Raw genomic sequence first — 8,721 nt, 5'->3', positions numbered from 1 at the left:
TGAGACAGAGCCAGACCATTATTATTCATGTCTGCTACAATTCTTACCTCTCAGAACAAAATGTCTTGCTTAGGCATCGCTATGTGGTTTCATCTCGCGGCGTTATTTAGTCCAGGTGAGGGTATAATGTAATCTCTTTTGCTCCCCAGGTAGATGACGCTGTTATCTTCTTGAGCGAGAACCCCTACACATACGCTCGCCCTCACACGAGAGCAAATTACGTTCTGGAGACAAAAGTGTACAATCTGCAGGGTCCCCCGTTAGTTCCAAAACCGAGATGAGAAACGTTCGGTCGCAAAGCGGAGTTAAGTATGACTTCATTATAGTAGGCCTATATATATATATATATACACATACACCAGACACGCGTGTTTCTGCTCACAGTCTGGCGGGCTCACGCAAGAACTCTGCACTTGACCCCATTCTTCGGAAGCTTGTTTAGAGGGCGTGTTCCCCCGCTTTGAAAAGTTTTGTTAACAACAGAACAGGGTGCCCTGTTGCTGCTTTCAAAGCGGTTTAAAGAAAAACCACACACCAAAAAAAAAAAAAAATTAATAAAATAACACCCAAAAATGACGAAATAATCGCATGGGGGAAACAGATTAGCTTAACAGAGGGCACCAAACCGGAGAAGAGAAGAAAGGACAAGTTTGGTGGGGAAAGTGGAGGTATATTCCAATGTGAGGGGGGGGGGGGGGGAGGAAGTGGAGTAAAAATTTCAAACCTTACATCAGCCTGGAATTTATCTGGATTAATCATGATGACTTGCGAACCATTCATTGCCTCCATTTTTAGTTTACTGTTTCGTCAAAAAATGAAATGTTGTGGGGATAAGTGCAAGGGAAATTAGAAGTATGCGAAGGGGACATTTTTATGTTTGACTATTGCAGAATTTAAAACAATTTTGCTTCCTCTTCTTTCAGGGTTATTTTTGGCCATAATTCAATGGCGCTCTCACAGGTTCACAGGAGTTTCTCGCCAATTTGATGTCGCAAGGACGGTTGACTGGATTGTGGAAATGTTTCAAATAGTATCGCTGTAAGCTTAATTAGAGTCTACAAATAATCAAAATTAAATGTGTTTTATACGTGTGGCTCCCAAATAATTGAATGTGCGATCTGCACCTTCAAGAGCTAATAAGATACAGTTACTGTTTTTGTTGTCGTTGTTGATGACGTTGCTGTTTTAACTCTGTCGGTATAAAGAGTTATGGTTTACTGCATATTTTCTGTTTTCTAGCTCTGCTTTGCTTTTTTTCCATGCGGGGCAGGAGGATGGGGATACATCTTGTCCTTATTTATGTTAGTTTTGTCATGGGTGGGTGTAAAAGGGGGCAGGGGGGGGGGTTGCAGTTGTTGGTTGTTGTTTTGTTTTTTCAACTCTGGGAACAGGCCATGATCCAGCTGTAATCTAGGCTATCTCCAAGCAGGTTTCGATTACCAAAAGCGTCTTTCTTTCTTCCCCAGTTGCACCAGAAAGTGTAACGTAAAGCGGAAAAACAGCTCAACGTCAAAAAAGTGAAACGTAAGGTAAAACAACAGCTCAGTGTCAAAAAGTGGAACGTAAAGTAGAACAGGGGCTCAACTTGAAAATATCACGCGCTGCCGAGTACTGTCGACTCGCAATTTATTGTTGCTCGAACCAGACATACATACACTGCTTTAGGATGTTTCACGATTGTTCAACAAACAACCATATTTATAAGAATCACCCGCATATGGACTTCTCATGGCCAAAGAAACACTTACACTCCTCACAAAATGGCTCCTCACATAAATGTCTTTATTACGGTGCATAGATCTAAGTATAAAACATGACCTTCAGCAACTATTTGAAGTTGTTTCGGTTTCCTGAAAAAGTACAAATCATGTGGTAGACAATCGGTTTGTGATAGTAACTCTAGAAATAATCCGGTCACAGTGTCAGTATATTATAAGCATTCCTTTCTCATCGCACATGGGTGACAGAAAGCACAGCTCTATCTCGAAAGGGGGGGGGGGGGCGAAGAGGAAGCTCGAGAGGGAAACTCGCTAGCCTAGCAGTCAACTTCTACAAAGGTCCTGTGGCACGTCCCCATGAACGCATAAAAAAGACGCTGCTCACCTGCAAGAGGTGCGTCTGAAATAAATGTGATAAGCGTTGTTTTCCGGTTGAGTTTTGTTTTGTGTGGGTGTTGTTGTTGTTTGTTTGTTTTTTTCGGTTGTTTTTTGTTTTGTTTGTTTTTTGGGTGTGAGGGGGGATGTTGTAAGGGTCAGCGAAGAAGATAGGGACTAATTATTATGACAAACGCCTCCAATTTTGTGTCAGAAGGGATTCTTACTTTCCCATGCAGGAAGGGGTAAAGAAAAGGGGGAGGAGGAAAAGGGGGGGGGGGTGGAATTATCACTTCTACATTTAACAAGTGTCACCAGAAATTATGACTCACAAGACGGGTCTGTCGCACGACGATATTTTTGCGTGGTACAAGACGCAATGAAATGCATTAGGACAGGCCGAAGTCTTGTGAGCCCCTTCAGAACTGATTTCTTTAGGGTGGGGTGGAGATTCTACTGCTCTACTAATACAACGTACGAGCCAGATGGCGCCCAAAAAAGATGGGACCAGGACATCGTTGAACGACTGGAGACAAGTGTAGGCTCTGCTGGACGCCTGGCAGTGGGAGAAAAGCTGAAGTCTGGGTGTCATTGCTCTGAAATTACAGCTACACACTACACTGGGTGAACAGCTTTAAGAGACAGAGAGCTGAACAGAACAAAAAGTAAGTTCCAAGAAAATTCGCCCCCCCCCCCCTTTTTCACCCTTTTCCCCCCCCCGACTGAATGGGGCACGAAGCACCCCCACCCCCACCCCCCACCCCCCTCTGAAAAAATTTCTTAACTACCGATAACTTCTTATCCTAAACCTTTATCCCAACCCTCTAAAAATCAATAGTATGTCTCGTGTAAATTACTTGCCATTAGCAGCAACAAAGGGACAGCACCGGCGAACACCAGAACATTCGTATCTTTTCAGTTTGGTTTGGTGTACTTTGCACTACCTCTTCCGTTTTTAACACTCCCCTGGAGGATAGTTAATTATGAACTTGCTACTGACGCGCATGCTGGTCATGCAATAACGCTTGAAGACTAGCTGTTTTTGGTGTAGTTAAAAAAGAATCATTATTATCTTCGTCAATCATACAAAACTTTTCAAATCGTTTTATTTTAACTAAAACTTTAAGAGGCAGGCAACAACATGCGTATTGTGAAATAAGGATACGTATTTCTGAAATTACTCACAATATTATTGCCTTTAGTCAGACGCCGATCGGACACGTTCTTGAAGGTTTAATCCTTTTAAACAAGCTAGTTCTCAAATCATTCGGCTAAAAGATGGCGCCATAAAATATTATGTATTGTTGTCGTATCTCAGTTGGGACTTCTAAACAACGAGAGGAATCTCATTTTTACTTTTCACCAAATGTCTTAAGGAATTAACCGAACAGTCATAATAATATGATGGTAACTCGTGCGCCTAACCGTCCAGGTGTGGAACTTCATCAGCGTAGGTCATTAATTGACTTTCAAGGAACACCTGCTGCATTTCGAACTACAGAGTAACAGAGAGACAAACCGAAAGAGAGAAAGAGAGAGGAGGGGGGGGGGGGGGGAGCAGAAAAAAGAGAAGCGAAGCAGTCCTTGAGAAACTATGGCCCAGCGTCTCAGGTACTGCCAGACTGTTCATGAATCATTTTGTTGAGGTAGTGAACAATTATAATACAACGGGCCTACATTTTAACCTGAGTTTGTTCTGGGTCACAGGCTGCCTGACCAGTCAATTATACAGAGCGTTCGTTACTTCTGTCTAGGGCTTACTCTGGGTAGTGACAGTAAGCAGGTGGTGATAAGAATTTTTTTCAAAAGTATGTGTGGTGGTGGAGGGAGGGGGTGGCTGTGGAAAAAAGCTCATAAAATGACAAAAAGAGAAAGATATTGAAAGCTGACTGAATGAATAGCACTGGGCAACAAAATCTTAATTTTTTCTACAACATCGAGTTTCAGACTTGATTTAAAGTAATTCAAGGTCGCTGAATCTAGAAAAAAAAACTACATCAGATAAATCACGTCAAGATTTTTCTCTAGATCTATGACGTGATCACTATTTTTTGCGGTAGACTCTATGCAACTGAACTTGCCCGTATGGTAAAATGTCCAAACCTGTTCAGAGCAAGACAGAGCAGTTATGTGAGACATTGAAGTTTTTTGTTATCCATATAATTCAAGTAAATCCTCAATTTCACAAGGGCAATAAAAAGTGATTTATGTACTTAAGTCAGAGGCAACATAGTCATGACAGAAACTTTCTTTCCAGGGATTGTCTGGAGTGCGTTGTGTCTGGAATTTATCTTTGAATGCTCCAAAAGTAATCTGCCATCATTTTTGGTGTACAATCTGCTTTGATATCATTCCTCCATAATTTCAGTGTTTTGTGAAATCTTTCACCTTACTCATGGCAGACATCATCACAGTTTTGAGGAAATGTATCAAAATGGCATATAAGAAAAAGAACCTTAATTGGTGCTCATGCTGCAGCCCAGAAGATAGAAGTGCTCTTGCAAAGTTTTGACCAAGTCCTTGTATTTTTCTGCTTTTCTGCTGCCCCCTAAAAAATAAATAATTACCAAAAGACACGAACGATTCCCAAACTCTGTTCTTTTTCTCACTTGATCTAGTCTGACATTTTGATCACTCATCTGCTTTCTGATTTGGAGGACCATCGAAAACACCAACCATTATTTTCTCATAACTGAAATCAGGAAAAGCGACTCATGTACTTGAAACAGAATCCCCCCCCCCCCTAACTTAATATATGAAAGGGGGGAAAACGATTTTTCCCCTATTCATAAGTGGTCATTGACAACAATCATTCTTCTCTCCAACTTTTAGGGCTATCCTCGTTGACCGACTCCTTTTTCCCCGGTACATGTATTTCGGTTATTCTTTGCCTGACTATCCCACTAACAAAGAAAACAAGGATACTCTGTATAGCCACCTTAATTGCTGGCAAAGTAAGAAGTTGACTATTTTCAAATCACCACACTACCTCCAGTTGTAATCCCTATGCATTATTTTTAAAATAAGAAGAACCGAGTGACGGGAACGAACTTAAGTAAATTATTTCCATTATCGAGTAACATGAAATACTTCTTTCTGACTGTCCAAGAAATGTCTCCACCCATTTGGGGTGTAATCAGACACAACCAATGCACTTTGCAAATCTGGTACGTTTTTACAGAAGGCAAAGTCCTTGTCTATTGCTAAATACAATAGTGCAGCAGTTCCTTTTCCCTTGTGCGATCAACTAGATCTACATAATATCAGTTCTAATTGCATCATGTCTTTTAAAATAGTTTATTCTGTTTTTTGCTTTTGTTTGTTTTAGTTGTTTGTTCTGGGGTTTTGTTGTTGTTGGTTGTTGTTATTGGGGGGGGGGGTGTTGTTGTTTTTTTTGTTTTTGTTTTTGTTTGTTTTTTTGTTTTTTTGTTCCTTTCAGTCTTGAAGTTAAAAGATCTGATAGTTTTTTTACAGACCAAAACTCCTTATTATACATTGAATTTTACCTGACTAAAACAACCTGAATATGAAGTCGGTTTGTGTGACATTTGAATCTCATCTCTTTTTCTTTTCTTTTTTTTTTTTTTTGGGGGGGGGGTAAGTGTTTTACGGCGCTTACAACTGCATACGGTCACATGAGCGCGCGGGACACACCAAACATTTTCAGATGGTGGGAAATTTTGAATTTTGCTCGACCTACTCTTATCGATTTTAGACCACCAAGGAATCTTTAACGTGCGCAACTTGCACTCGGGACCTCCGAGATTTTTCGCCCTTATCCGAAAAGGCTAGTTGTAAATTTTTCCTACCAGAAGGTCAGGGGTGTGGCTGAAAAAAAATAGCAGTAAAGAGGAGCCAAGGAGTAGTAATAGAAAGGCTGCAGAAAGAGTAGAGAGCCCAGAGGAGGGGCAAAGGAGGTGGGGGTAGAGAGTGGAGACTAAAGCAGACGACAGACCATTGCAAGAGAGCAGGAAAGGAGGTGAAAGGAGACAAGTTTAGATTAGAGAAGAAAATTTTTCCGTCGCTACCCGGATTCGAAGACGTGACCTTTGAATAAGAGGCGAACACCTTAACCTCTGGACCATCTCATCTCTAAGGTCCGTGTTTACAAAGCGGTCTTTACACGTAAACGCAAACCAATGATTTTGCAATATTTCTTAGCATTTTCTTGAGAAGATTGAAGGTCAAAATGAATCGTGTTTGGGCTATCTATATTTTTGCAGGTTATATGAGAAGCTACAGTTGTGTTTTATTACTTGTATATCACAAAAACATTGCCATAATATTATTACTGCTACTGATAAAATACTTATCGTGAATGAACGGTCACATTTTAAATGATTCAGCATGTTATTCCGATGCGTTAAAACGAGGTTTTAAATCGAACTATATGGTATATTGCATAAGAATTCTAGAATTTGTCATATCGACTTAAAATTAGGTCACTTTTTCATGGAGCAAAAATTTGACGTGACACACAAAAACTAGAGCCATTTCGGAAATCAGCGACACCAAATTAGCTTAGTGCAAGTCATAAACCTTATGCCGCAAAATGTGTGTTGATCAGTGTGTATTACCAATCATTTTGCAATATTTCTTGGCATTTACTTCTAGAAAAGGTTGAAGGTCAAAATGAATCGTGATTGGGCTATATTTTTGCAGGCTTCGTTGGAAGTTACAGTTTTGTGTAACGCAACAAAAACAGCAACAAGAACAACAAGAACAGTAGAAAAAAAAACATTTAAGAAGAACGCCAAATACATTACACAATAACAGGAGAGTTACTCAAATAAGATAGAGGCCAGAGAAGATGAAAATGGAAGGGACAACGGTGTTGGAGGAGGAGGCGGAGGAGAGAAAGCAGGAGGAGGAGGGGTGGTAGGGGGAGATGGTAACAATAACAAGAAAAATAAAAAAAAGCAGCAACAGCGACAAAAACAAACAAAAAAAACGACAACAACATCAACAACAACAACAACGACGACAACAACAACAACAACATAACAACAACACAAACAGCAATAGCAACAGTAGCAGCAACAGCAGCAGCTAACAACAATACGTTTAATAGAAATAACGGGTAAAACAACAGTAGCAGTAGTAACAACAGCCGCATCAACAACGATACCAACACCACAACTATGAACAACAACACAAAACAACAACAGCAGCAACAACAAGACCAACATCAGCAACAACAACAACAACAACAACAACAACAACAACAACAATGCAACAACAACAATACAACAACAACAATAACAATAACAATAACAACAGCAGCAACAACAGGAACAATAACAGCAACAATAATTTAAGAGGGACGAAACGACAACAACAAAAACATCTATTAGAAACTGGGGCTGATGTCTTCTCTTTTTCAAAGAAAGAAAAAAAGAGGAGGGGAGCGGGTCAAATAAACACAAAGAGGGACAAAGTAAAAAGCAAAAACACATGGCAGACGTCCTCAAGAGATCTGTGCCTATCATGCAAACACAAGTCCTCTGTCCTTAAATCACTGTTGTCAGTGCACGAGCAAAATGCTTACCTTTTTAAAAAAAAAGGGGGGGGGGATTCTTTTTTTTTTCGATGGACGTGATACACTCAAGAAAGACAGGTATACTGTATTATGAGAGAAAGAGAGAGGAGGGAGAAAATGCGAGTTTTCAAGTGCCATGACGTCATTTGCAATGAGCGTGAAAATCAACCGGCCTTATCTTTCATGCCTGAACGAATTTTTTTTTCTTCAGATTTTTAGGGGGTGGGAGCATTCATTGGTAAACCACTGTATGCAGCACATCCTGGTAAAGACGCGTAAAAGTGAGAGCAAAATGTAAAAATGAAAAACCCCAAGCTTACGTAATCGTTTATTAAAAGTAGAAAAACTGGACAGCTATTGAGCTGCTGTTTGGAAAATCTAATGGTAATTGTTATCTTTATTTTTTTTACTCTATGGGAAGAACTGGACCAAGATAATACATGTACTTCAAATGATAGTTAATGTCATGTCTGAAATGATTGGTCATTGCTTTTATTTTTACCCCATCTTAATTAGCAAGCATCCTGTCTATAGGATGTGAATGTAAGAAACAGCTTTTTTGTCTGATTTGCTGAAACTCGTTCCGGGAAGGTCTGCAACGAGGAAAGTATAGATCTTGATGTGATCGTGAATGTACCGTGGGAAAAAAAAAACTCTTCAGCTAGGCACTTCAAAATTTTGCACTCTTGACGACTAATGCTCTCAAATCGCTTGTTGTAATGATGGTTTATCTTCTGGTTTTTAAATGATGGAATTGTGCAAGTCCAAGGAAAAGATTGAAATCACCCTCTACTAATGGAGATTGTTAGTATAAATGATGAACTGATTTATTCTTCCAAATTTGTTATTAGAATATTATTAATTCACTTGACTCGGGAAACTGTTGTGTGTGGAGTGACCCAACTATCATTACATTTCTCAGGGTCAACAGTCTGTACTTGTTAGCTGGCGTGTTTTTATTCTCCTTAAAATTAATATATGACTATTTTGTGAGCGGTAGTATAAGAGTGTGTGTGTGTGTGTGTGAATGTGTGTGTGTGTGTGTGTGTGTGTGTGTGTGTGTGTGTGTGTGTGAGAGAGAGAGAGAGA

Source organism: Aplysia californica, unplaced genomic scaffold, assembly GCF_000002075.1.
Source record: "Aplysia californica isolate F4 #8 unplaced genomic scaffold, AplCal3.0 scaffold00150, whole genome shotgun sequence".
NCBI lineage: Eukaryota > Metazoa > Mollusca > Gastropoda > Aplysiida > Aplysiidae > Aplysia > Aplysia californica.
Note: the sequence above shows the minus strand (reverse complement) of the source record.